This window comes from Salvelinus fontinalis, chromosome 36 (assembly GCF_029448725.1).
Source record: "Salvelinus fontinalis isolate EN_2023a chromosome 36, ASM2944872v1, whole genome shotgun sequence".
Taxonomy (NCBI): domain Eukaryota; kingdom Metazoa; phylum Chordata; class Actinopteri; order Salmoniformes; family Salmonidae; genus Salvelinus; species Salvelinus fontinalis.
This window is the reverse complement of record NC_074700.1, coordinates 30,690,147-30,718,146: the sequence shown is the minus strand read 5'-3', so window position 1 is coordinate 30,718,146 and position 28,000 is coordinate 30,690,147. Positions and strand designations below refer to the sequence as shown.

The following is a 28,000-nucleotide window of genomic DNA, read 5'->3' as shown; positions in this document are numbered from 1 at the left end:
AGGAGGGCGACACTGGAGTTGTCAAGTGTGATGGAGAGGTCTTTGAGTGGTGTGGTGGTTCATTTCTTTACTATCAAATGAGGAGAGACAAACTTATCACACAAGTCAGAGTTATACTTAAACTACATCTTTATTGACTTAATAAGAGAGCAGGTTAATACAACACAAAGAGAATGGATTGAGTGTTCTACGATAATGATGGCTGGTCAACGAATCAACCTCAGATGATTCGCTGAGAGCCCGAGACGAAGTACAACGGTCTTTTATAGCCAAGATACACCCCGTTTAACCTATATGACGAACAACAGATGTATAGAATGGGTCACAAGGTTAAGATTAGCATGAAATACACTTATAATTCACAAATCAAATCAAATGTTATTGGTCACATAGACATGGTTAGCAGATGTTAATGTGAGTGTAGCAAAATGTTTGTGCTTCTAGTTCCGACCGTACAGTAATATCTAACAAGTAATCTAACAATTTCACAACTACCTAATACACACAAATGTAAAGGAATGAATAAGAATATGTACATATACATATATGGATGAGCGATGGCCATGCGGCATAGGCAAGATGCAGTAAATGGTATAGAGTACAGTATATACATATGAGATGAGTAATGTAGGGTATGTAAACATTATATAAAGTGGCATCGTTTAAAGTGGCTAGTGATACATTTATTACATCCAATTTTTAATTATTAAAGTGGCTAGATATTGAGTCAGTATGTTGGCAGCAGCCTCTATGTTAATGATGGCTGTTCAACAGTCTGATGGCCTTGAGATAGAAGCTGTTTTTCAGTCTCTCGGTCCCAGCTTTGATGCACCTGTACTGACATCGCCTTCTGGATGATAGCGGGGTGAACAGGCAGTGGCTCGGGTGGTTGATGTCCTTGATGATCTTTTTGGCCTTCCTGTGACATCGGGTGGTGTAGGTGTCCTGGAGGGCAGGTAGTTTGCCCCCGGTGATGCGTTGTGCAGACCTCACTACCCTCTGGAGAGCCTTAAGGTTGTGGGCGGAGCAGTTGCCGTACCAGGCGGTGATACAGCCCGACAGGATGCTCTCGATTGTGCATCTGTAGAAGGTTGTGAGTGTTTTCGGTGACAAGCCAAATTTCTTCAGCCTCCTGAGGTTGAAGAGGCGCTGTTGTGCCTTCCACACCACACTGTCTGTGTGGGTGGACCATTTCAGTTTGTCTGTAATGTGTACACCAAGGAACTTAAAACTTTCCACCTTCTCCACTACTGTCCCGTCTGTGGATAGGGGGGTGCTCCCTCTGCTGTTTCCTGAAGTCCACGATCACCTCCTTTGCTTTGTTGACGTTGAGTGTGAGGTTATTTTCCTGACACCACACTCCGAGGGCCCCTCACCTCTTCCCTGTAGGCCGTCTCGTCGTTGTTGGTAATCAATTCTACCACTGTAGTGCCGTCTGCAAACTTGATGATTGTGTTGGAGGCGTGAATGGCCACGCAGTCATGGGTGAACAGGGAGTACAGGAGAGGGCTGAGAACGCACCCTTGTGGGGCCCCAGTGTTGAGGATCAGCGGGGTGGAGATGTTGTTTCCTACCCTCACCACCTGGGGGCGGCCCGTCTCAAAGTCCAGGACCCAGCTGTACTGGGCGGCGTCGAGACCTATGGTGTTAAATGCTGAGCTGTAATTGATGAACAGCATTCTTACATAGGTATTCCTCTTGTCCAGATGGGTTAGAGCAGTGTACAGTGTGATTGCGATTGCGTCGTCTGTGGACCTATTGGGGCGGTAAGCAAATTGGAGTGGGTCTAGGGTGTCAGGTAGGGTGGAGGTGTATGACTAGTCTCTCAAAGCACTTCATGATGACGGAAGTGAGTGCTACGGGACGATAGTCATTTAGCTCAGTTACCTTAGCTTTCTTGGGAACAGGAAAAATGGAAAAAAGGAAAAACCTCAACCAATTTCTAATGACTGTTGACATCCAGTGGAAACGATAGGAACTGCAGGAAGGTCCCTTAGAAATCAGGATTCTCAATGAAAACCCATTGAAAAGAGAGTGACCTCAAAAAAAACAAATCTGAATGGTTTGTCCTCGGGGTTTTGCCTGCCAAATAAGTTCTGTTATAGTCACAGACATGATTCAAACCGTTTTAGAAACTTCAGAGTGTTTTCTATCCAATACTAATAATAATATGCATATATTAGCATCTGGGACTGAGTAGGAGGCAGTTTACTCTGGGAACGCTTTTCATCCAAACGTGAAAATGCTGCCCCCTATCCATAAGAAGTTAACTCATGCTCTGGAATGCGGTCTCTTTAGGTTTTATCACTCAAAAGACATGGTAAATCTCCTGTCAGTGTTTTCCCAGAGGCCCATCCTCAGTAGAACACACACAGATGAGTGTTCTAACAACCCCTTATTCTGTTGCATAAAACAACCATTTGATGCAATAACAGCATTATAACATAATCTTGTAATTTCCAAAATAGTGGGCAGGCCTTCCCCGGGACGAAGAGCAGCTCCGTCTTGTCGAGGTTGAGGTTGAGGTGGTGGGCCGACATTCAAGTTGAGATATCTGCCAAGCACGCAGAAATGCGTGTCACCCACCTGGGTGTCAGAAGAGGGTGAAGGAGAAAAGTAGTTGTGTCATCCGCATATCAATGATAGGAGAGACCATATGATGGAGCTGAGTGCCTTGGTGTATAGAGAGGAGGGGGCCTAGAACCAAGCCCTTAGGGGACACCAGTAGTGAGAGTACGTGTTGGAGACACAGGTCCTCTCCACGTCACCAGGTAGGAGTGACCTGCCAGGTAGGATGCAATCCAAGAGCGTGCAGAGCCGGAGACGCCCAGCCTGAGAGGCTGGAGAGGAGGATCTGATGGTTCTTGGTGGCGAAGGCAGCGGATAGATCTAGGAGGATGAGGACAGAGGAGTGACAGTCAGCTTTGGCTGTGCGGAGAGACTCCATGACACAGAGAAGAGCAGTCTTGGTTGAGTGACCAGTCTTGAAGTCTGACTGGTTAGGGTCAAGAAGATTTTTCTGAGAGTGATAACAAGAAAGTTGATCAGAGATAGCACACTCCAATGTTTTGGAAAGAAAAGAAAGAGATACAGGTCTACAGTTTCACGTCAGATGAGTCGAGTGTTGGTTTCTTGAGGAGGGGACGCAGCCAGTGGTCAGGGATGAGTTGATGAGGGAAGTGAGAAGGTCTCCAGAGATGGTCTGGAGAAGGGAGGAGGGGATGGAGTCGAGCGGGCAGGTTGTCGAGTGGCCAGACTTCACTAGTCACAGGATTTCATCTGGAGAGAGAGGGGAGAAATAGGTGAAGGCGTAGGTTAGTTCTGTGTGTGATACCAGTGGAATCAGTAGGCTGAGTGAATGACTAGGAGATGTAGTCAACCTTTTTTTCAAAGTGGCCAAGCAAAGGGCCATGCCGGCCGGCCAGAAATGGGACAGTGCCAGTCACATGATGCGGAACGCGTTGAGAGAAGAGGCAGAATCAGGAGACAGGAGGGAGAAGGATTTAGCAGAAGGGAAAGATGTTAGGATAGAAGAGGAGAGAGAGAGAGCAAAGATTGTGACGGCCCATGACCATCTGGGTAGGGGGTTGGAGGAAAGGGAGACAGAAAATGAAACAAAGTAGTGATCAGAGACCTGGAGGGGGGTTGCAGTGAGATTAGTAGGAGAACAGACTCTAGTAAAGATGAGGTCAAGCGTATTGCCTGCCTTGTGGGGACTGGGAAAGAGTGAGGTCAAAAGAGGCAAGGAGGGAAAAGAGAGTTGGAAAGAAATTAATTGAAAACAGACGTAGGGAGGTTGAAGTCCCAAGTACGAAGAGCGGTGAGTCATCGTCAGGAAATTAGCTTATCAAGGTGTCAAGCTCATTGAACAACTCTCCAAGGACACCTGGTGGGTGATAGATGACAACAATGTTAATCTTGAGTGGACAAGTGACAGTGTGGAATTCAAATGAGGAGCTGGACAGGTTAAATCATCCACTTAGGAGAAATGCGTAGACCTGTACCACCAACACGATGACCAGATTCTCTCTGAATATCAGAGAAAAAGTAGTCAGATGAAGAGCAGCTGGAGTAGCAGTGTTCTCTTGGGTGATCCATGTCTGTGTCAGGGACAGAAAGTCAAGGGGATTGAAGGGCAGCATAGGCTGAGATGAACTTGGAGTTCTTGGCCGCAGATCGGCAGTTCAACAGGCTGCCAGATACCCGGAATTTCACGTAGGTTGAGCGCGTAGGGTACGTGAAATGAAAAGGGTTGCAGCCAAGCGGTGGGGAGCGTCTGTAAAGCCTACAGGGAGAGGTGTGAACCGGTACAGAAAACACACACATAGGGCCTCCAGAGTGGTGCAGCGGTCTAAGGCACTGCATTAGGTGTCACTACAAACCTGGGTTCGAGCCCAGGCTGTGTCACAACCGGCCGTGACCGGGAGTCCCATAGGGAGGCGCACAATTGGCCAAGCGTCGTCCAGGTTAGGGGAGGGTTTGGTCGGGGGGGCTTTACTTTGCTCATCGCGCTCTAGCGACTCCTTGTGGCGAGCCGGGCGCCTGCAGGCTAAACACATAGTTGACAAAGCAACAAAAGAGCAAAATGAGAATCTGTAAATAACTAGGGAAGATGAGAGAGTGGTGTGGAGCGTTCCTCTAATAACTTGGCAGAACCGTCTTTGTTTTGGTGACGGTCTTAGTTTGCCACAAAATCGCTGAGAAACCAGGGGAGACTGAAGTACTAACACTAATTGATAATTGCCTCGTAGAGGTGGAGAGCACACCTTCCTGTACTAATTGATAATCGCCTTGGAGAGGTGGAGAGCACACCTTCCTGTACTAATTGATAATTGCCTCGTAGAGGTGGAGAGCACACCTTCCTGTACTAATTGATAATCGCCTTGGAGAGGTGGAGAGCACACCTTCCTGTACTAATTGATAATTGCCTCGCAGAGGTTGAGAGCACACCTTCCTGTACTAATTGATAATTGCCTTGGAGAGGTGAAACCACTCCCCCTCCAATCCAGGCACTGATTACCAAAACTAGTCACACATTTCCCTGCCCCTTGATCCTGGATGTGTCAACAACTATCTGCAAATAATGAGCAGTCAGCAGCTCACACACACCAAGTAGGCCGCTGGGAAGACAGGAAGCACCTACAGTAGATGGCCCTAGCTGTCAAAAACACAGTACTAGACCACAGCAGATAAAGACAACAAAACATGATACTTATTACTCCTGGAGATATCAGGAGTCCTCTAGCTATAGAATGAAGTCCCAAGCCGTTGCAGCTTTCAGGAGTCGCCTGTCTTATAATACATAAAATAAGTTGTATTTCAATTCAGTTCATACAATAAGTAGCACTTCCTATCGGTTTGGCAATTTCCGGTCAGTCTAGTTATCGACGAAATAACGTTACTACCACTATGTCACAGTTTTAAGAAGACTAGACACTACTATGTTTGTTATTTATGGGCCGCATCATTCTTGTTTCTCACTTCAGTCTTATCTTCACAGATGGTGTTAAAGCACTCCGTGCCAGTGATAGTGGTCCAAAGCCACTGCTCCTGTGTTGCAGGAAGTGCTCTGTGCAATCATCTGGTGGCTCTTCTTTACCAGACAGCGCCCTACTCTCAACTAAACATTCCTGCTGCACCACCAGTTCACAGCTGCACAGACACAGAACAGTGTTGGCACAAGCCAAGAACACTTGTCTATCAATATCAACAAATAAATGCACCTGAAAAGTATTCTACCTATGTAACAGTAAATCCTTGTCAATTAGGGTGTGAAACCAGGTCCGGTTGATGGGATAGAGTTCTGTCAACCTACTAACTTAATTAGGGTGTGAAACCAGGTCCGGTTGATGGGATAGAGTTCAGTAAATCCTTGTTAATTAGGGTGTGAAACCAGGTCCGGTTGATGGGTTAGAGTTCTGTCAACCTACTAACTTAATTAGGGTGTGAAACCAGGTCCGGTTGATGGGTTAGAGTTCTGTCAACCTACTAACTTAATTAGGGTGTGAAACCAGGTCCGGTTGATGGGTTAGAGTTCTGTCAACCTACTAACTTAATTAGGGTGTGAAGTCAGGTCCGGTTGATGGGATAGAGTTCAGTAAATCCTTGTTAATTAGGGTGTGAAACCAGGTCCGGTTGATGGGTTAGAGTTCTGTCAACCTACTAACTTAATTAGGGTGTGAAACCAGGTCCGGTTGATGGGTTAGAGTTCTGTCAACCTACTAACTTAATTAGGGTGTGAAACCATATAAGGTAAGCCATATAAGGTAATAAGGTAAGTTGGAGGTTCCTAGAATGGGAACATTTTAGAAAACATTTCCTTGTAATTGTTTTTATATCCAGATGATAAGCCTAAACAGTGGCATCTTTACGATGTAATGACAAATGTTTGGGAAAAAGACTGGGGGGAAATATATAATCTATAAATCTGTATATTTTAATTCATTTTATTTGAACTTTCGGGCTTGTGCTGTTTCTGGAAAAGTTACATGAGTCTTTGTCATAGTAATCTCTCCAACTTGATGTTAAGGTTTTAAAATGTTTTGCAGAAGTTCTCTCTACAAAGCACTCAATGGATACATGCCTGACATGGACCTACTCCGCGTCTCAGAAACGTATGCCAACTTTTCTCCACTTCCTGCCCCTTTTGTGACAACAATAGAAATGTCAGCTGATGTGCCCCTGGTTGAGTCCGCCTTTGGGCCAGTGCAAGCCGGGAGTGTTCTGTCCTATCAGCTTCCACAGCCAAAGACCTGGGAAATTGTGAAGATTGCCGATGCCCCTTCTCCACCAAAACTTCCATTAGATGGCTTCAGGCTTCCTAATGTGCTTACGTCCTTAGCCATCAGGAAAAGTTCCACCTCAAGGCATTAGAGACAACCTACGAGATGTCACACAAAGTCGAGGTTGCTACAAGGGAGCAGAGCAGCAGCCTGGAATGGCATCAGCTCAGGAAAATGAGAATAACATCCTCTCATTTCCGAGAGGTTTGCCAGGTCCGGGGAGAGACCTCAGTTGACCACCTAGCTGAGCGGATGTTCAAGGGACCTGGTATGCAGACCATGGAGAAGAAGAGGGAGCTACCCATGGAGCCAGTGGCTGTACAGGGACCTGGTATGCAGACCATGGAGATGAAGAGGGGGCCATGGAGCCAGTGGCTGTACAGCGACCTGGTATGCAGACCATGGAGATGAAGAGGGGGCCATGGAGCCAGTGGCTGTACAGGGACCTGGTATGCAGACCATGGAGATGAAGAGGGGGCCATGGAGCCAGTGGCTGTACAGGGACCTGGTATGCAGACCATGGAGATGAAGAGGGGGCCATGGAGCCAGTGGCTGTACAGGGACCTGGTATGCAGACCATGGAGATGAAGAGGGGGCCATGGAGCCAGTGGCTGTACAGGGACCTGGTATGCAGACCATGGAGATGAAGAGGGGGCCATGGAGCCAGTGGCTGTACAGGGACCTGGTATGCAGACCATGGAGATGAAGAGGGGGCCATGGAGCCAGTGGCTGTACAGGGACCTGGTATGCAGACCATGGAGATGAAGAGGGGGCCATGGAGCCAGTGACTGTACAGGGACCTGGTATGCAGACCATGGAGATGAAGAGGGGGCCATGGAGCCAGTGACTGTACAGGGACCTAGTTGAAAGGATATATAAAGATCTACAGGTTGTAGCTGGTGTGACTTTGTCATCTGTTCACAGGAGGACATGCTAGTTGAAAGGATATATAAAGATCTACAGGTTTCAAAGACTATAAGAGAGAAGGTTGACCACTTGTATTTTCACCACAACTTGCAGAAGTGTCTCTCACACCTGAATGGATCCCCTGCATGGGTGCCAAGTTTAGTGGTTTTATGAAAAATAAGTATTGTTCTTGTGAAGAACTCTACAGTAGAATAGATTTGTTTTAAAAAATGTATTTCAGCAAATGTTCAACAGTTCAGTTAATCAATTAAACATCTCTGACATTGTATTCAATCTTGCATTCTGGCTATTCTGTGTTTACTTGATTTCTTTCCCCCACCCGTTACTCATTGCCTAATTAAAGCCAATACAAGCTCCACACAAACTGATATTCACTACAACACAAATGATTGATACATGTCGTAGATAAACAAATTATTATTTTGCTGCTAGCAAATAAAGACATGTACATTTACACTGGCTTAGCCCATGCTCTGGACCGGAACAAAGACTGCACCATTGGCAGCGCACCTTGTTCTTCATCCCCCTCAGTCGGAGCAGGAGGTTTCAGTCTTCTTTCCCAAACACCAGGTCTCTTTTGAATTTGCCAGTTCCACGCGAAGACTGTAGGAACAACACCTCTTTTTAGGTATTGTCGCCCCCCAATTTTTCCCTAAACAAAGTCACTTTCGACGAAATGTGTACTACACTCCTTTGTGTGTTTGGTGACAGTAAAGTTGTTACGACGTACTGCCACCAACCACCTTTTTCTGAGCTCTACATCGACTGGGAAACGATGGAAGCTCACAATACCATTACATTTGGAAGAAACTGAACACAGAGGCACTGAACAATGTTCATTGGCACCTCCTTCGCGGGGCTGTAATTTAAACGTAGTCATTGCGAACTATTTCAGTCAGAAAAGCATCGGCGACAGTTAGCTAGCTATTAAGCTAATGCTAAAAACAATATCAGAACTCGCTCCGGAAGTCATCAACCCGGTCAGAAGTAAATTAGACCGTTGGAGGCGGTATAATGCATAGAGCCTATTTGAGACGTCTTTTCAACGTAACGTGTCATGACCATAAAGTTGAGGCAGTGGTAATAGCTCTTGACGCAGAGAAGACATTTGATCAGATTGAGTGGAAGTATATGATGTCGGTTCTGGAGCATTTCGAGTTTGGAAATTATTTATTGAATTAAATTATTTATGCACACCCAATGGCGTCCGTGGTAACCAATCAGGAAATGTCGCAGTCATTCCGCCTGTTCAAGGGCTGCCGACAGGGGTGCCCTATTTCACCTGCTCTCTTCGCTATAGCCACGGACCCTCCTTGCTACTCGCATTCGGGCATGTGCTGATTTAGCTTCTGTTAAAATAAAAGACACCCAACAGAAAAGTTCCCTATATGCAGACGATGTTCTTTTGTTTTTATCCAAGCCTAAAACGTTTATTCCCCCTTACTTTATAAACTTTATAAATACATCTGGCTACAAGATAAACTGGCAAAAAAGAGAATTGATGCAGAAATCACGGCCTGTGGCTATGCATTTTCTGCAATCTACCCCATTTAGAAACGGTGATGGACAAGTTCACAAGCCTTGGCATTGTAGTGACAAGAGACCTTGATCAGCTATTGAAAGCGAATTGGGACATGAAAATTATTCAGCTAAAACAAAATATAGATTTTTGGAAAACTAGGCCTATCTCCTTGGTTGGTCATATAAACGCTATTAAAATGGTTTTCCTACCCAGGTTTCTTTACCTCTTCCAATGTCTACCCAATTTCATACCACAAAGCTATTTTAAGAAACTGGATTCAATAGCAATTTTATTTTTATGGGATAACAAGCAGCCAGAATTCCAAAGAAGCATTTATTCAAGTAAGAGATAGAGGGGGGCTTTGGCCTTCCTCACTTTAAACTACTAATCTGAACATTGTGTCTTTCTGGAGGGAAAGTTTACCTGGAATGCGACAGAATGATATGCCTTCATGGCTTTTGATTGAGCAGGCCTCCTGTCAACGTTCCTCACGCCCTGCACTTGTTAATAGTCCATCATATGTGAAAAAAGACACTTATGACTAATCCAGTCATTTGTCATACTCTTAGAATCTGGAAACAGATGAGGTGTTTTCTTATTAACATACCCACTGTATTCATTGACAGCCCAATTAGCCTGAATCATGCTTTCCACCCTGCATTGGATGATGTGGTGTTTTCACAGTGGAGGGAGAAGGGGCTCACAACAATTGGTAATTTATACATGGATGGTCAGTTAGCTTCATTTCAACAATTACAGGGAAAGTTTAACATGCCAACAACACATTTTTTCAGATTCCTCCAAATCAGGAATTTCTCAAGGACACATATCCCACAGTATGGCATTAAGCCCAATAATCCTACATTAGATAGCCTGATCCTTGTCAAACCCCATTCAAAAGGGTCGGTCTCTAGACTGTATGATGTGCTACAGGCCCACATAGAGGTATCTACAGACACTATTAAAAGGGTCGGTCTCTAGACTGTATGATCTGCTACAGGCCCACATAGAGGTATCCACAGACACTATTAAAAGGGTCGGTCTCTAGACTGTATGATGTGCTAGAGGCCCACATAGAGGTATCCACAGACACTATTTAAAGGGCTTGGGAACAAGAACTTGGTTCAGAAATCTCAGATGAGGACTGGGTAGAAGCTCTCAGATGAGGACTGGATAGAAGCTCTCAGGAATATAACCCACAGTTCAGTAAAAGCCAGACACAACCTTGTACAGTTTAAGGTGATACACAGGTTACATTACTCAAAAGTGAAACTGCATAAAATATTCCCGGACACCTCACCACTGTGTGAGAGGTGCAAGCAGGATGAGGGGACGTTGACCCACTTATTTTGGACATGTCCCAACTTACGTGGTTACTGGGCTCTCATTTTTGATGACTTATCTAAAGCCTTCGATAGAGTTCTAGCCCCAGACTCATTGATCGCTCTGTTTGGCACAGTTGATGGGAATAACCAGGAAGTGAAGTCTGTCTCTCTTTGTACTCTATTAGCCTAAAGGCTCATATTGCAATTTTGGAAATTGGAGACTGTACCTACCTTTGAAATGTGGTTACAGGATTCAGGGAATGTATTACATATGGACAAGATTCTATACAATACCTCCAATAGAAGTCCATTGTTTTACAAAATATGGCAGCCGATACTGGATATATGGTCTAGTCCCGCTTCATAACTGGGCTGACGATCTGCTGCTACTCTATGCTGTACTCCACTCTATATTTATTTTGGGTTTAACTACACTGCTTATAATGACTATATGCTGTCTTCTTATACATGTACAACCTAATAGGATTTTGTTTTATTTTGTGTATGTGTGAGTTATCTTTTGTTTTGTCCTCTAAATTGGCCATCCCATTCAACAGTACAATGAATGTCCATGTTGGTATTGCTGTCTTGTTTAATTATTATGTTTTGGGAAAATAATAAACAAATAAATAAAAAAAGTAATATAACATATTATAACGTTTTCCCCACATGTAGTTATCTATTTCCATTATCACCACTAGTCTTGGGTGGCAAGTAGCCTCGTGGTTAGAGTGTTGGGCCAGTAACCGAAAGGTTGCTGGATTGAATCCCAGCGCTGACAAGGTTAAAATCTGTCATTCTGAACAAGCCAAATAACCCAATGTTCCCCAGGATGCCGTCATTGTAAATAAGAATTTGTTCCTAACTGACTTGCCTGGTTAATTTTTTTTTATTTTTAAGTCTCTACCTTGTAGTTAACGCTCCATCCACATAAAGGCGCTGTGTTTATGGGCTTGCCACCCTCTGATACAGGCGGAAGTGAGCTTGCGAGTGGACTTTTCTTTCGTGAACACCGTTCTTTCCTCGTGGAAGAAGCTACCAGCTGAATAGCTAACTAACTAGCTACCAGTCAACTTAAAATGTCTAAACAACAGTCGTTTCATGTGTTTTTAAATGAGCGCTTAACTGCGGCTACTGTGGAGATTTTCGGGGAAGTTGAGAAAACGGTCCTGAAATACCAGGAGGAGAATGATCGGCTACGGAGACTGCTGCTGATCACATCGGAGGTTAAACTATGTAGAACAGGTACGTATGTACAGTGCATTCGGAAAGTATTCAGACCCCTTCACTATTTCCACATTAGGTGAAAAATCTGTCCATGTGCACTTGAGCAAGGGACTTAACCCTCATGTCTCCTGTAATTGCTGGAGAAAAGAGCGTCTGCTAAATGACTAACATTTCAAGTGTAATGTATTGTTCTTTTGGAGTATTTTTTTACATTGTAAATAAGAATATAATATGTTTCTGAACACTTATACATTCATGTGGAGGATACTATGATTAAGGATAAACACGAATAAATCATGAATAATTGAGATCATATCCGTACCAATAACAGGGGAGGTCAGCATTTTTTTTGGGGGGGGGGGGGGGTGATGATGATCTTTGTTTCTTTTAACTTTCTCACTTGTCGTCATTGAAGATTCATTCATTATTATCCAGAAACAGATTCTATTGTATTTACAATAAAAGGGACTCCAAGCGTATTATTACATTATTCACCATTCACTTCCTATTGGGCAAAACCCACAACACAACCAAAACAAACTGCAAAATGCATTCAACAAGCTTGTGGTTTCACAAGATGAATGTGTGTAAGGAATATGGGATCAAATACTACACTTCTGACTACTGTAATACACTACGTTCATTTATCCAAACGTTTATGACTTCTTCACGTTGGGGGACTAGATACATAAAGTGCTTTGATTTCTACATGGTAAAACGGATATTATGAAAATTCTCTCAAATGAAAGGTGACATTCTGTACTGTCACCTCATATTAAACATTTGATCTCAAATCCCAAATTCTGGAGTATAGAGCCACATTTGTAAATGTTAGTTTCACTGTGTAAATAAATACATAGGGGAGTGTAAACCTCTGCTCCTCCTCTCCTTCCCTCCAGATTCCCTGCAGCTCTCTGTCTCTGAAGAGGAGGTTCCCCCTGAGCAGCAGCACTGTGAGCAGGAGTGGAGCCCCAGTCTGGGACAGAAGGACCCAGAGACCATACAGATTAAAGAGGAACAGGAGGAAGTCAGGACCAGTCAGGAGGAAGAGCAGCTTCAAGGGCTCTTTGATACCAAAGACTCCATATCCACTACTTCCTGTGTGAAAAGTGAATGTGATCAGGAGGACCCATGTCAAGAAGCTGTACTAGCTGAACACCCAACTCTCAGTCCACTGAAAACATCTAAACTACAGTTGTTTCGTGTGTTTTTAAATTAATGTTTAACGGCATCTGCTGCTGTGGAGATTTTTGGTGCGGTTGAGGAAACAGTAGCGGAGTACCAGGAAGAGAATGATCTGCTACGGAGACTGCTGCGGATCACACCAGAGATAAAACTACGTAGAATAGGTTAGTATGTAGATCTAATACCTAGCTAGCTACTGTTCTACTTAGTTAATAAACTGTTTCCGGTAACAGGGATCTCCATTGCATCCATTTTTAAAGAACAGTTTATAATATAGCTAAGATTCACCAGGCATAATTAAAAAGTTATCTGTCAGGAAAAGATGATTGAAATAGCTTATATAGCACAGCCTCTCTGACTCCAATGCATTTCATTAGAGATGGTGAGTACGTTTACGTTCACACTAGTAATTCAATATTACATTGATGATGGCAGTAGGCAGAGTACGGCTTCAGTCCTGTAGACCCCTGACTCTGCTTATCTTAAACGCCGTGAGGTCATAATAGAAGTAAGCTTTAGAGATCGACCAATTATGATTTTTCAACGCCGATACCGATTATTGGAGGACCAAAAAAAGCCGATACCGATTAATCGGCCGATTTTTATATATGTATTTGTAATAATGACAATTACAACAATACTGAATGAACACTTTTATTTTAACTAAATATAATACATCGATAAAATCCATTTAGTCTCAAATATATAATGAAACATGTTCAATTTGGTTTAAATAATGCAAAAACAAAGTGTTGGAGAAGAACGTAAAAGTGCAATATGTGCCACGTAAAAAAGCTAACGTTTAAGTTCCTTGCTCAGAACATGAGAACATATGAAAGCTGGTGGTTCCTTTTAACATGAGTCTTCAATATTCCCAGGTAAGGAGTTTTAGGTTGTAGTTATTATAGGACTATTTCTCTCTATACCATTTGTATTTCATATACCTTTTGACAATTGGATGTTCTAATAGGTACTTTAGTATTGCCAGTCTAATTTCAGGAGTTGATAGGCTTGAAGTCATAAACAGCTCAATGCTTGAAGCATTGCGACGAGCTGCTGGCAAATGCACGAAAGTGCTGTTTGAATGAATGCTTACGAGCCTGCTGCTGCCTACCACCACTCAGTCAGACTGCGCTATCAAATCATAGACTTAATTATAATATAATAACACACAGAAATACGAGTCGTAGGTCATTAATATGGTCAAATCCGGAATCTATCATTTTGAAAACAAAACGTTTATTCTTTCAGTGAAATACGGAACCGTTCTGTATTTTATCTAACGGGTTGCATCCCTAAGTCTAAATATTGCTGTTTCATTGCACATCCTTCAATGTTATGTCATAATTTTGTAACATTCTGGCAAATTAGTTCACAACGAGCCAGGCGGCCCAAACTGTTGCATATACCCTGACTCTGCGTGCAATGAACTCAAGAGAGGTGACACAATTTCCCTAGTTAAAAATAAAATCATGTTAGAAGGCAATATTATCTAAATATGCAGGTTTAAAAAAGATATACTTGAGAATTGATTTTAAGAAAGGCGTTGATGTTTATGGTGAGGTACATTGGTGCAACGACTGTGCTTTTTTCACGAATGCGTTTGTTAAATCACATGTTTGGCGAAGTAGGCTGAGATTCAGTGATAACTTAACAGGCACCGCATCGATTATATGCAACGCAGGACAAGCTAGATAAACTAGTAATATCATCAACCATGTGTAGTTAACTAGTGATTATGTTAAGATTGATTGTTTTTTATAAGATCAGTTTAATGCTAGCTAGCACCTTACCTTAGCACCTTACCTTGGTTCCTTGCTGCACTCGCATAACAGGTAGTCAGCCTGCCACGCAGTCTCCTTGTGGAGTGCAATGTAATCGGCCATAATCAGTGTCCAAAAATGTCGATTACCGATTGTTATGAAAACTTGAAATCGGCCCTAATTAATCGGCCATTCCGATTAATCGGACGACCTTTAGTAAGCATACTGGTGATCAAAACATCTAGTTTTCTGAGAAATCTTTCACATTATTAGGACGTGTACAAGCTTTATTAAAATATCAAGTTTGGGAGCAGTAAAACTATTTATCTGTATTGCACATTATTTTAGCTCCTGTTATTATTTAGGATCAATACCAGTAAAGACATTTTCAATAAAAAAATCATTGAGTTCTATAATTCACATTTGTGATTCAAGTGTTCTATTTAATTCTGTAGTATATAAATAACCTCTGCTCCTCCTCTCCTTCCCTCCAGACTCCCTGCAGTTCTCTGTCTCTGAAGAGGAGGTTCCCCCTGAGCAGCAGCACTGTGAGCAGGAGTGGAGCCCCAGTCTGGGGCAGAAGGACCCAGAGACCACACAGATTAAAGAGGAACAGGAGGAAGTCAGGACCAGTCAGGAGGAAGAGCAGCTTCAAGGGATCGTTGATACCAAATACTCCATATTCACTCCTTCCTGTGTGAAAAGTGAATGGGATCAAGACCCACTTTGGTCCTTGACTCTTCCCCAAACCCAGACTGTGGAGAACAGAGAGAGTGACTCTAAACCAGTGGATCTCAAACCTTTTATCACTGTGACGCACATTAAGGGTCTCTACATTCCCTGTGACCCTCCAGATAATCAAAACAATGCCTCCAGCCACAGTTCAGCTGTAAGCAATGACCCAGTAGAACTTGACAACAGTCCACCATTGGATCCCAGCCCACCATTGGATCCCAGTCCACCATTAGAGAAACACTGTTCCAAACCCAGCACCACAGCTAGAAAAACTCACCACTGCCGTGACTGTGGTGAAACATTTGCTCTGAAAGCTGACCTGCAGAGACATGTGACTCTCTTCAGTAAGATACCCAGTGAATGTAGTTCCTGCCAAAACCGCTACAAGTCCACCTGTAAACTAAAGGCCCATGTTCGACTCTGTCACAGTTGGAAACCCTGCACCTGCCCTGTTTGTGGAAAGACCTTCAAACTCAATGGAGATCTGTCTAGTCACATGAGGATTCACACAGGAGAGAAGCCATTTATCTGTGGTGACTGTGGGAAAAGCTTCAATCGCGCGGATTTCCTAACCAGGCATAAACTGACTCACACAGGAGAGAAGCCATTCACCTGTGGTGACTGTGGGAAAAGCTTCAATCGCAAGGAGACCTTAACTACTCACAAACTGACTCACACAGGAGAGAAATCATTTAGCTGTGGTGACTGTGGGAAAAGTTTCAATCGGAAGGGGGTCCTAATGAGGCATATACTGACTCACACACGAGAGAAACCATTCACCTGTGGTGACTGTGGGAAAAGCTTCAATCGCAAGGAGACCTTAACTACTCACAAACTGACTCACACAGGAGAGAAATCATTTAGCTGTGGTGACTGTGGGAAAAGTTTCAATCGGAAGGGGGTCCTAATGAGGCATATACTGACTCACACAGGAGAGAAACCATTTAGCTGTGGTGAATGTGGGAAGAGCTTTACTCAGAAGTGGGACCTAAGGAAACATATACTGACTCACACAGGAGAGAAACCATTTAGCTGTGATGCCTGCGGGAAGAGCTTTATTCTGAAGGGGGACCTAAGGAGACATATGGTGATTCACACAGGAGAGAAACCATTTAGCTGTGGTGACTGTGGGAGAAGTTTCAATCGCAAGGATACTTTAACTACGCACAAACTGACTCACACCAGAGAGACACCATTTAGCCGTGGTGAATGTGGGAAGAGCTTAACTCAGAAGTGGGACCTAAGGAAACATATACTGACTCACACAGGAGAGAAACCATTTAGCTGTGATGCCTGCTGGAAGAGCTTTATTCTGAAGGGGGACCTAAGGAGACATATGCTGATTCACACAGGAGAGAAACCATTTAGCTGTGGTGACTGTGGGAGAAGTTTCAATCGCAAGGATACTTTAACTACGCACAAACTGACTCACACCAGAGAGACACCATTTAGCTGTGGTGACTGTGGGAAAAGCTTCAAATGGAAACAACATGGCTGCTCAGTCTGTGATGAAATATTAATTCAGAAGACTAATCTGCTAACACGTGAAAAACATCCACAAAGAAAGTAAATGAGGACACATAGAGGGGACTAAGAGTATTGAGATACACCTGTGGACCAACTCTAGCTGATCCTGCTCAGTCCAATGTCACAGTAATGATATAATGGGGCTGTTGTCTGAACCTAACAGGTAATGTTGCTGCTCTTTGTGTATGAAATGGACAACCTGCAGTTCAGACAACCACCACTTTTTAGGTGAACAACTGAGGGATGGTGTTGGAGAGTTGTGAACACTCAATGTTGTAGTCAGATATGGATACAATATGTCCAGATCTGATGCAGGTTTTCCAGTAGGTGGCCTGTTGGTGGTTTTATTTGGCCCCCAAGTTTTCTGAGCAAAACAAGATTTGATTTAAAAAATATATAATATTTAGGCAATACTATTTTCTACATTGTACAATAATAGTGAAGACATCAAAACTATGAAATAACACATATGGAATCATGTGGTAACCAAAAAAGTGTTAAATCAAAATATATGTAATATTTTAGATTCTTCAAAGTAGCCACCCAGATGTATCCGATCTCAAGAAATTGTAGAAAACATCCCCCTTGTACAGTCAATGTGAGCATTACATAACCAGAGGAGTAGTGATTGGATAAGAGGGATGTTTTGTAACCAGGGGAGTAGTGATTGGATAAGGGGATGTTTTGTAACCAGGGGAGTAGTGATTGGATAAGAGGGATGTTTTGTAACCAGGGGAGTAGTGATTGGATAATGGGGATGTTTTGTAACCAGCGGAGTATTGATTGGATAAGGGGGATGTTTTGTAACCAGGAGAGTAGTGATTGGATAAGGGGGATGTTTTGTAACTAGGGGAGTAGTGATTGGATAAGTGGGATGTTTTGTAACTAGGGGAGTAGTGATTAGATAAGGGGGTATTCCTGTATTGTGTGAATCAGATGTAACTGGTTGAGGGAGGAGTTTACAAGCGAGGCTGGACTGTATATAAGTCATTGTTGGCAGGTTATTTTTCTTTGTCTGCAGACGGCCTGTTTTTAGAACCTTTCTCTCTCTCTGGGGCCTTTTTGATAAATATTCTACTGCTGTATTTTGTTGTTAACTCTGAATTCTAAGACATCAGTTAGAGGTAAGCTTCTGCTTTTTACCCACACGTGCAGGGTCATATAATTAGTGTTTTTCTTTAGGAACAGGATTGTGTTTCCTGGAGGTGGAGAGCTAGAGAATCCATAGGATGTGTAGACTGATTATAAAGGGCTTTGCTTGAATAAATACTGTCTGTGCATTTCCTCTGGAGGGGCCACCGACCCAAATAGACCAGAGGGTTTCCTCTTTGTTACTGTGTTGGGTCCATGCTTTGGGCTGTGTATGAAAATGTCTCAGCATGACAAGGTTAGTATACCTCTTTCGGCTCGTGGGACACTAGGTTCCATTACGGTGAGGAACTCCTGGTCCACGGGTGAAGGGTTTGTGACGCGCATCCCTGGGTGTAAAACAAAGGTATTTATTTAATAATAAACAGTTGCCGAGCGGAGAAATTATACACCCCCTCAAGTTCTCCTGGTCTTATTGCCCTAGGAGATCCTGATGAACTACGACCCCTGAGCTGAATTCCAGCTGAGTGGTTTTTAATAGAAAAGGTTTCTCCCACTCCAGCTGTGGCTGCTATCACTGGGTTGCCGGGGGCGGGGCTGGAAGAGCAACTCCTGTAGTTCATAGACCTGAAGGAGGGGTAACCTAGGTAACCTAACTCATTCATCTCAAGGGAGAGGCGTGAGTCGGGCAAGACATTCTAACCACGACAGAGCGAGAGAGAGAGGGCGGACAGACTCTAACAGAAACAAACTTTTTAACGGAGATCCCGACGACACACTGAGCGTAAATATATGTATTGATTGCAATTATTCCCGAATGAGTGAGCGTTCATGTGCAAAGGATTAGCATTTCAATTGTTATAATTATCAACTCTGTAGTGTCTCATCTCAGTTGACCACTTCCCTTTGTGTCCACCAAGCCGCGATACCGGTTTATCCCACTAGGGAAACTCCGTTATCATTTCCCTGTAACTATCTACTGTTTGTTTATGCATTTCTGTGAATTACTAAGTAAATAAATGATTTTAAGACAATTGATGTATGGATGACTCATAGTGAAGACTGGGTTCGTGCAGATAACCAACAATTTACGACGTTTGGAATGAGACTAACGTCTGGGACAGAGTAGGAGGCAGTTTACTCTGGGAACGCTTTTCATCCAAATGTGAAAATGCTGCCCCCTATCCAAAGAAGTTAACTCATGCTCTGGAATGCGGTCTCTTTAGGTTTTATCACTCAAAAGACATGGTAAATCTCCTGTCAGTGTTTTCCCAGAGGCCCATCCTCAGTAGAACACACAAAGATGAGTGTTCTAACAACCCCTTATTCTGTTGCAGTAAACAACCCTTTGATGCAATAACAGCATTATAACATCATCTTGTAATTTCCAAAATAGTGGGCAGGCCATCCCCGGGACGAAGAGCAGCTCCGTCTTGGCAGGCCATCCCCGGGACGAAGAGCAGCTCCGTCTTGTCGAGGTTGAGCTTGAGGTGGTTTGCCGACATTCAAGTTGAGATATCTGCCAAGCACGCAGAGATGCGTGTCACCCACCTGGGTGTCAGAATAGGGTGAAGGAGAAAAGTAGTTGAGTGTCATCCGCATATCAATGATAGGAGAGACCATATGATGGAGCTGAGTGTCTTGGTGTTTAGAGAGGAGGGGGCCTAGAACCAAGCCCTTAGGGGACACCAGTAGTGAGAGTACGTGTTGGAGACAGGTAGGAGCGACCTGCCAGGTAGGATGCAATCCAAGAGCGTGCAGAGCCGGAGACGCCCAGCCTGAGAGGCTGGAGAGGAGGATCTGATGGTTCTTGGTGGCGAAGGCAGCGGATAGATCTAGGAGGATGAGGACAGAGGAGTGACAGTCAGCTTTGGCTGTGCGGAGAGACTCCATGACACAGAGAAGAGCAGTCTTGGTTGAGTGACCAGTCTTGAAGTCTGACTGGTTAGGGTCAAGAAGATTTTTCTGAGAGCGATAACAAGAAAGATGATCAGAGACAGCACACTCAAATGTTTTGGAAAGAAAAGAAAGAGATACAGGTCTACAGTTTCACGTCAGATGAGTCGAGTGTTGGTTCTTGAGGCGGGGACGCAGCCAGTGGTCAGGGATGAGTTGATGAGGGAAGTGAGAAGGTCTCCAGAGATGGTCTGGAGAAGGGGATGGAGTCGAGCGGGCAGGTTGTCGAGTGGCCAGACTTCACTAGTCACAGGGAGAAGGATTTAGCAGAAGGGAGAGATGTTAGGATAGAAGAGGAGAGAGACAGAGCAAAGATTGTGACGGCCCATGACCATCTGGGTAGGGGGTTGGAGGAAAGGGAGACAGAAAATGAAACAACGTAGTGATCAGAGACCTGGAGGGGGGTTACAGTGAGATTAGTAGGAGAACAGAGACCTGGAGGGGGGTTACAGTGAGGTTAGTAGGAGAACAGAGACCTGGAGGGGGGTTACAGTGAGGTTAGTAGGAGAACAGAGACCTGGAGGGGGGTTACAGTGAGGTTAGTAGGAGAACAGAGACCTGAAGGGGGGTTGCAGTGAGGTTAGTAGGAGAACAGAGACCTGGAGGGGGGTTACAGTGAGGTTAGTAGGAGAACAGAGACCTGGAGGGGGGTTACAGTGAGGTTAGTAGGAGAACAGAGACCTGAAGGGGGGTTGCAGTGAGGTTAGTAGGAGAACAGAGACCTGAAGGGGGGTTACAGTGAGGTTAGTAGGAGAACAGAGACCTGGAGGGGGGTTACGGTGAGGCTAGTAGGAGAACAGAGACCTTAAGGGGGGTTGCAGTGAGATTAGTAGGAGAACAGAGACCTGGAGGGGGGTTACAGTGAGATTAGTAGGAGAACAGAGACCTGGAGGGGGGAGATGGTATATGCAGTGAGATTAGTAGGAGAACAGAGACCTGGAGGGGGGTTACAGTGAGGTTAGTAGGAGAACAGAGACCTGGAGGGGGGTTACAGTGAGATTAGTAGGAGAACAGAGACCTGGAGGGGGTTGCAGTGAGATTAGTAGGAGAACAGAGACCTGGAGGGGGGTTGCAGTGAGATTAGTAGGAGAACAGAGACCTGGAGGGGGGTTGCAGTGAGATTAGTAGGAGAACAGAGAACAGAGACCTGGAGGGGGGTTGCAGTGGGATCCTGATGAACTACGACTCCTGATAGCTATTCCCAAACTGGGGTACGCGCAATGCCGTCGGGGGTACGCCAAATAAAAATGTGATTCACTTATTTAAAAAAATTATTTTGAAAATCTCTTTTTTTTCCTTCACATTTTCAAACAGTACAATTTATATTTTCCAATGGGGCTATTCATTTGGGTGAGGTTTTTTTCCTCACCTGAGTAGACTCGTTTCACTGCCAAAAATAAAATTTAACTATCTAGTGTTCAGCAAAATAACAACAATGTCAAATACAGGTAGCCTAGTCAAATAATTAACATCCAATCACATTAGCCGTTACTCTCTCGTGGGAAACCTTCACTCTTGCACAGACATTTAGAAACAAAACATGACAATTTGAAAAATAAGCTACAGGAGTTTTTGGAGCGAGAATAAAGACGACTTTCAAGTAGCATGACACGTATAAAAGCAACAGATACCATTACGAAGGGGCTAGAAGAGTCTTATATGGTGAGCTACCAAGTGGCTAGGACAGGCAAGTCCCATACTATTGTGGAGGACTTAATTCTTCCTGCTGCCGCAGATATGGCTGGGACAATGTTGGGGGAAAAGGCCCACAAAACTATACAGACAATGCCTTCATCAAACAACACTGTTTCACGACGCATCAGTGACATGGCAGGAGATGTTTTGAAACAATTACTGCTTTGCAAACAAGCCAGTGAATTATATGCGTTACAGCTGGATGATGGGTCAAGAGACGTGGCGGGCCTGGCACAGCGCCTGGTATATGTCCATTATGTTTATGGGAGTTCAATTAAGGAAGACATCCTATTCTGCAAATCACTGGACAACAGGAGAGGATATTTTTAAAGTACTGGACAGCTTTGTGACAGCAAATGGACTTTGGTGGTCAAGATGTGTTGATATCTGTACTGATGGCGCAAAAGCCATAACAGGGAGACATAATGGAATGGTAACGCGCGTGCAAGCAGTTGCTCCCGATGCCACTTGGGTACACTGCAGCATCCACCGAGAGGCTGTTGCTGCCAAAGGAATGCCTGACAGCTTGAAAGACATTTTGGACACTACAGTGAAAATGATTAAATTTGTTTAAGCAAGGCCCCTGAACTCTCGTGTATTTTCTGCATTATGTAATGATATGGGCAGCGACCATGTAACATTTTTACAACATACAGAAGTGCGCTGGTTATCAAGGGGCAAAGTATTGACACGTTTTTTTAAATTGAGAGACAAAGTTTTCTTTACTGACCATAATTTTTCCTTGTCTGACTGCTTGCATGATGACGAGTTTCTCACACAACTGGCCTATCTGGGTGATGTTTTTTCTCGCCTGAATGATCTGAATCTAGGATTACAGGGACTCTCCGCAACTATATTCAATTTGCGGGACACTATTGAGGCTATGATTAAGAAGTTGGAGCTCTTCTCTGTCTGCATTAACAAGGACAACACACAGTTCTTTCCATCATTGTATGATTTTTTGTGTGCAAATGAACTAAAGTTTACGGACAATGTCAAATGTGTTATGGCGAAGCACTTGAGTGAGCTGGGTGGAAATTATGCAGGTACTTTCCCGAAACGCATGACACAAACAGCTGGATTCGTTATCCCTTTCATGCCCTGCTTCCAGTCCACTTACCGATATCTGAACAAGAGAGCCTCATCGAAATTGCAAGAAGCGGTTCTGTGAAAATTTAATTTAATCAGAAGCCACTGCCAGATTTCTGGATAGGGCTGCGCTCAGAGTTTCTTGCCTTGGCAAATTGCGCTGTTAAAAGACACTGATGCCCTTTGCAATTACGTACCTATGTGAGAGTGGATTCTCGGCCCTCACTAGCATGAAAACTAAATAGAGGCACAGAGGCACTCTTAAGGATCTGACCCTTTTTTAAATTTTTCCCCTAAAATGACACCCAAATCTAACTGCCTGTAGCTCAGGCATTGAAGCAAGGATATGCATATTCTTGATACAATTTGAAAGGAAACGCTTTCAAGTTTGTGGAAATGTGAAATGAATGTAGGAGAAGATAACACAGATCTGGTGAAAGATAATACAAAGAAATAACCAACCGTTTTTTTGTATTTTTAATGTACCATCTTTAAAATGCAAGAGAAAGGCCACAATATTATTCCAGCCGAGGCGGAATTTAGATTTTGGCCACTAGATGGCAGCAGTGTATGTACAAAGTTTTAGACTGATCCAATGAACCATTACGTTTCTGTTCAAACTTCTGTATCAAGACTGCCCAAATGTGCCTAATTGGTTTATGAATACATTTTCAAGTTCATAACTGGGCACTCTCCTCAAACAATCATTATTTCACTGTGATAGCTACTGTAAATTGGGCAGTTGTCACACCCTGATCTGTTTCACCTGCCTTTGTGATTGTCTCCACCACCCTCCAGGTGTCACCTGTGGTGACGTATTAGTTAATGTGACAACTGTTGCTCATCGAATGATTAAAGGTTTCTAATTGCGTGATTACCTGAATCAAGCAATTATTAACTCATTAACCTGGGGCACCATGGGAAAATTTAGAGTTTTTATTTGCCAAATGAACTTAAAGAATATCAGAATATCGATTTTACAACAGTCGCTAATTAATCAGTTACCTCTACAGTCTCGTTCTGAATGTCGCATAATCCGGGAATCTGCACGGACCCGGGTCTCACCAATGAGTTCATACCACACCAATCTTAGTTGAGTATTTATTTACTAGAAAGCTAAAATGATGATAAAAGATACACATACACAAAAACACATTCTAGGCTATTGATTAGAACTTAGTATAACGGGCCAACACACTATGGCTCGTGTTACCCAAAATGGGGATTTAAAAGAGAGAGAAAAAGTGAAAGTACACGAGAGATATATTTGAGTGCATTTGTCAGTTATGCTTATTTTAACTGTTTCCTCGCCCTTGCTCTGGAAGGGGTCTTCTGAGGGCAGACAGCTCTGTAGCTCAGAGCTCACAGCGTAGGAATGAAACAGTGTAGATACCACGATTCGATGGAGAGTGGAGGCTAGGTGGTCCGGGCTTGAATTCACCCGCTTAGACACAGCTACTCATCAGTAGCTTGGGTAGAAAAATATTTCTTTGTCTTCAACCTTGGGTTGAGTTTTGGGTTCGTTTACTTTTTTAGACCTCGGCTGCAGCTTGGGTCACTTAGTCTGATATGTTAATTCTTCACTCACAGGTTTTATACCCTCGGGTCAGAAGTGGGCGTAACCCCCATACCCTTGGGTCAGAAGTGGCCGTAACCCCCTTTAGGGCAATTCTCTGGGGGTACCAAGTTAAGAGGCAAGGTCTAGATTTGACTCAAATTCAATTTTAGACAACTAACTTCACATTTCATCTTTACCAAAACATTCTCTTTGATTTGGACATTTTCCACACAACGTACAATGTATAAACATCAAACATATACTAGGAAAACTCTTAACGTTACAATATTTTCGTAATAATATCATCTATTAACCTTTAATAACAAAACAAAAATGACATACATTTTCATAGTCCATCTATCGTCATGACCACCATTGTGGCTGATGGAAACCATTGTTCCAAAGTCCCTTTATTGCATGTTTAATGTTCTGAGGCTGGTTCTCCATAGTGAGAGGACAAAGGAATTTTGTCTGTGGTCTAAGATTTACCATTGGCGTGAGGGGTCATAAAACCCCCACATCTTCCTATCCCTTGAGATCCCTTCTCCTCTGGTGGGGATGAAATCTCTCTGCAGGATTGTGGTCATTGGTAACCTGAGCCAAGCAGGACAGTCATGACACACCCATCTTCCCCATTATTCCCTGGGTATTTATACCTGTGTTTTCTGTCTGTGCCAGTTCATCTTGTTTGTTCAAGTTAACCAGCATTTTGTCTCAGCTCCTGCTTTTCCCCAGTTTCTTGTATTCTCACCCTCCTGGTTTTGACCCTTGCCTGTCCTGTCTCTGAGTCCGCCTGCCTGCCGTCCTGTACCTTTACTCTGCCTGCCGTCCTGTACCTTTGCCCTACCGACCTCTGCCTGCCGTCCTGTACCTTTGCCCTACCGAACTCTGCCTGCCTGCCGTCCTGCACCTTTGCCCTACCGAACTCTGCCTGCCTGACGTCCTGTACCTTTGCCCTACCGACCTCTGCCTGACGTCCTGTACCTTTGCCCTACCGAACTCTGCCTGCCTGACGTCCTGCACCTTTGCCCTACCGAACTCTGCCTGCCTGACGTCCTGTACCTTTGCCCTACCGACCTCTGCCTGACGTCCTGTACCTTTGCCCTACCGAACTCTGCCTGCCATCCTGTACCTTTGCCCTACCGAACTCTGCCTGCCATCCTGTACCTTTGCCCTACCGAACTCTGCCTGCCTGACGTCCTGTACCTTTGCCCTACCGACCTCTGCCTGACGTCCTGTACCTTTGCCCTACCGAACTCTGCCTGCCATCCTGTACCTTTGCCCTACCGAACTCTGCCTGCCATCCTGCACCTTTGCCCTACCGAACTCTGCCTGCCATCCTGTACCTTTGCCCTACCGAACTCTGCCTGCCGTCCTGTACCTTTGCCCTACCGAACTCTGCCTGCACCTTTGCCCTACCGACCTCTGCCTGTCTGCACCTTTGCCCTACCGACCTCTGCCTGTCTGCACCTTTGCCCTATCGACCTCTGCCTGCCGTCCTGTAGCTTTGCCCTACCGACCTCTGCCTGCCTGCACCTTTGCCCTACCGACCTCTGCCTGCCGTACCGACCCCTGCCTGCCTTGATCTGTATTTGCCCCATTTGGGATTATTAAACTATTGGTTGTCCAACGTGGTCTGCATCTGGGTCTTACCTTCATATCTGATAACAGTGCAGTTAGATTAAGAACAAATTCTTATGTACAATGACGGCATCCTGGGGTAGAATGACAGATGTTAACCTTGTCAGCTCTGGGATTTGATCCAGCAACCTTCCGATTACTGGCCCAACACTCTAACCACGAGGCTACTTGCCGCCCAAAACTAGTAGTGATAATGGAAATAGATAACTACATGTGGGGAAAACGTTATAATACGTTATATTACTTATTGTATGAACTGAATTGAAAGACAACTCATTGTAACACAGGCGACTCCTGAAAGCTGCAACGGCTTGGGACTTCATTCTATAGCTAGAGGACTCCTGATATCTCCAGGAGTGATAAGTATCATGTTTTGTTGTCTTTATCTGTTGTGGTCTAGTACTGTCTTTTTGACAGCTAGGGCCATCTACTGTAGGTGCTTGTTATTGAGGAAAAATATACTTTCTATGCCTGTGATATGTGGTTGTCCCACCTAGCTAACTGAAGATGACTGCAGTAACTGTGGTCACTCTGAATTAGAGCGTCTGCTAAATGACTCAAATGTAAATGACTGATGTGACAGCTTAAAACAAATATATATATATTTATTACAAAAAACACAAGGAAGGGGTAACATTAATCAATCAAGTTTCAATCAAGTTTATTTTATATAGCCCTTCGTACATCAGCTAATATCTCGAAGTGCTGTACAGAAACCCAGCCTAAAACCCCAAACAGCAAGCAATGCAGGTGTAGAAGCACGGTGGCTAGGAAAAACTCCCTAGAAAGGCTTACAGGATTACTATTGCAACAACACATCATCAGTAGGGTAAAACATTAAAGTATTAGAACATGAAGGACAAACAATACAGCATCAAGACACTATCAAACATGTATCAGTCTTTCTGCAACAGAGCCATCCTTATGTGTGAGGGTGCGTGTGCATGATAGTGATATAAAATATATCTCATAGTTTCCTTTTTCATGATCACAATCTTGTGAATCCCGAACCCTCCAAGATCCCCCCACAGTTCCCCAATAGCTGTCCCTCAACCATTCGAGACCCCTCCCACAGTCCCCCAAATAATATATTTAAAAAAAATACAATTCATTCCATTCCCCACCCCCAAGAACCCCCCAATGCACCAACAACCAAGAGATTGAACTAAATAGAAAAAAGGAAAAGACAGAAGAAAACAGCAAACAATGCAATTAAAAAATAGATATATATTAAAACAAGGACACCAAGGACAACTGAAATCATAACAGCAATATGTTTGTGTGCCTGTCTGGCACAATTACATGTATGTGTGTGTTCTTGTATGTGTTTATTTGAATGAGAGTGTGTGTGTATATGCATGTGTACAAACACCTGCACGGCATCAGCCTCAGGCAAACCAGCATTAGTTGTAAAAACACTGCCACTTAGTGTCATTCAAATGTACTTTTATTATGTTTTATTTAGACTTTTTATTTTTCTACTTTTATCTTTGAGCATCATTCTCTCTCTCACACAGCAACTCCACTCCCACTTGTCTCCAATTCCACATACCAACCCTCAGCTTCCCTCAGCCCATCCCATCTATCTCTGCTGGCCACCCTCAGCTTCCCTCAGCCCATCCCATCTATCTCTGCTGGCCACCCTCAGCTTCCCTCGGCCCATCCCATCTATCTCTGCTGGCCACCCTCAGCTTCCCTCAGCCCAGCCCATCTATCTCTGCTGGACACCCTCAGCTTCCCTCAGCCCATCCCATCTATCTCTGCTGGCCACCCTCAGCTTCCCTCAGCCCATCCCATCTATCTCTGCTGGACACCCTCAGCCCATCCCATCTATCTCTGCTGGACACCCTCAGCCCATCCCATCTATCTCTGCTGGACACCCTCAGCCCATCCCATCTATCTCTGCTGGCCACCCTCAGCTTCCCTCAGCCCATCCCATCTATCTCTGCTGGCCACCCTCAGCTTCCCTCAGCCCATCC

General features: G+C 44.1%; 1 long non-coding RNA gene and 1 pseudogene across 1 annotated transcript; one reads left to right on the top strand and one right to left on the bottom strand.

The window, feature by feature from the left end:
- Nucleotides 1–111: 111 nt before the first annotated feature.
- LOC129835786 (uncharacterized) lies at nucleotides 112–8,358 on the bottom strand. The gene is made up of 2 exons (XR_008756535.1): nucleotides 8,220–8,358; nucleotides 112–3,279 (listed from the first exon to the last, which is right to left on the bottom strand). It is a non-coding gene; the product is annotated as an uncharacterized LOC129835786 (long non-coding RNA).
- Nucleotides 8,359–11,352: 2,994 nt separating this feature from the next.
- On the top strand, nucleotides 11,353–18,303 carry LOC129835751 (oocyte zinc finger protein XlCOF6-like; annotated as a pseudogene).
- The last annotated feature ends 9,697 nt before the right edge of the window (nucleotides 18,304–28,000 follow it).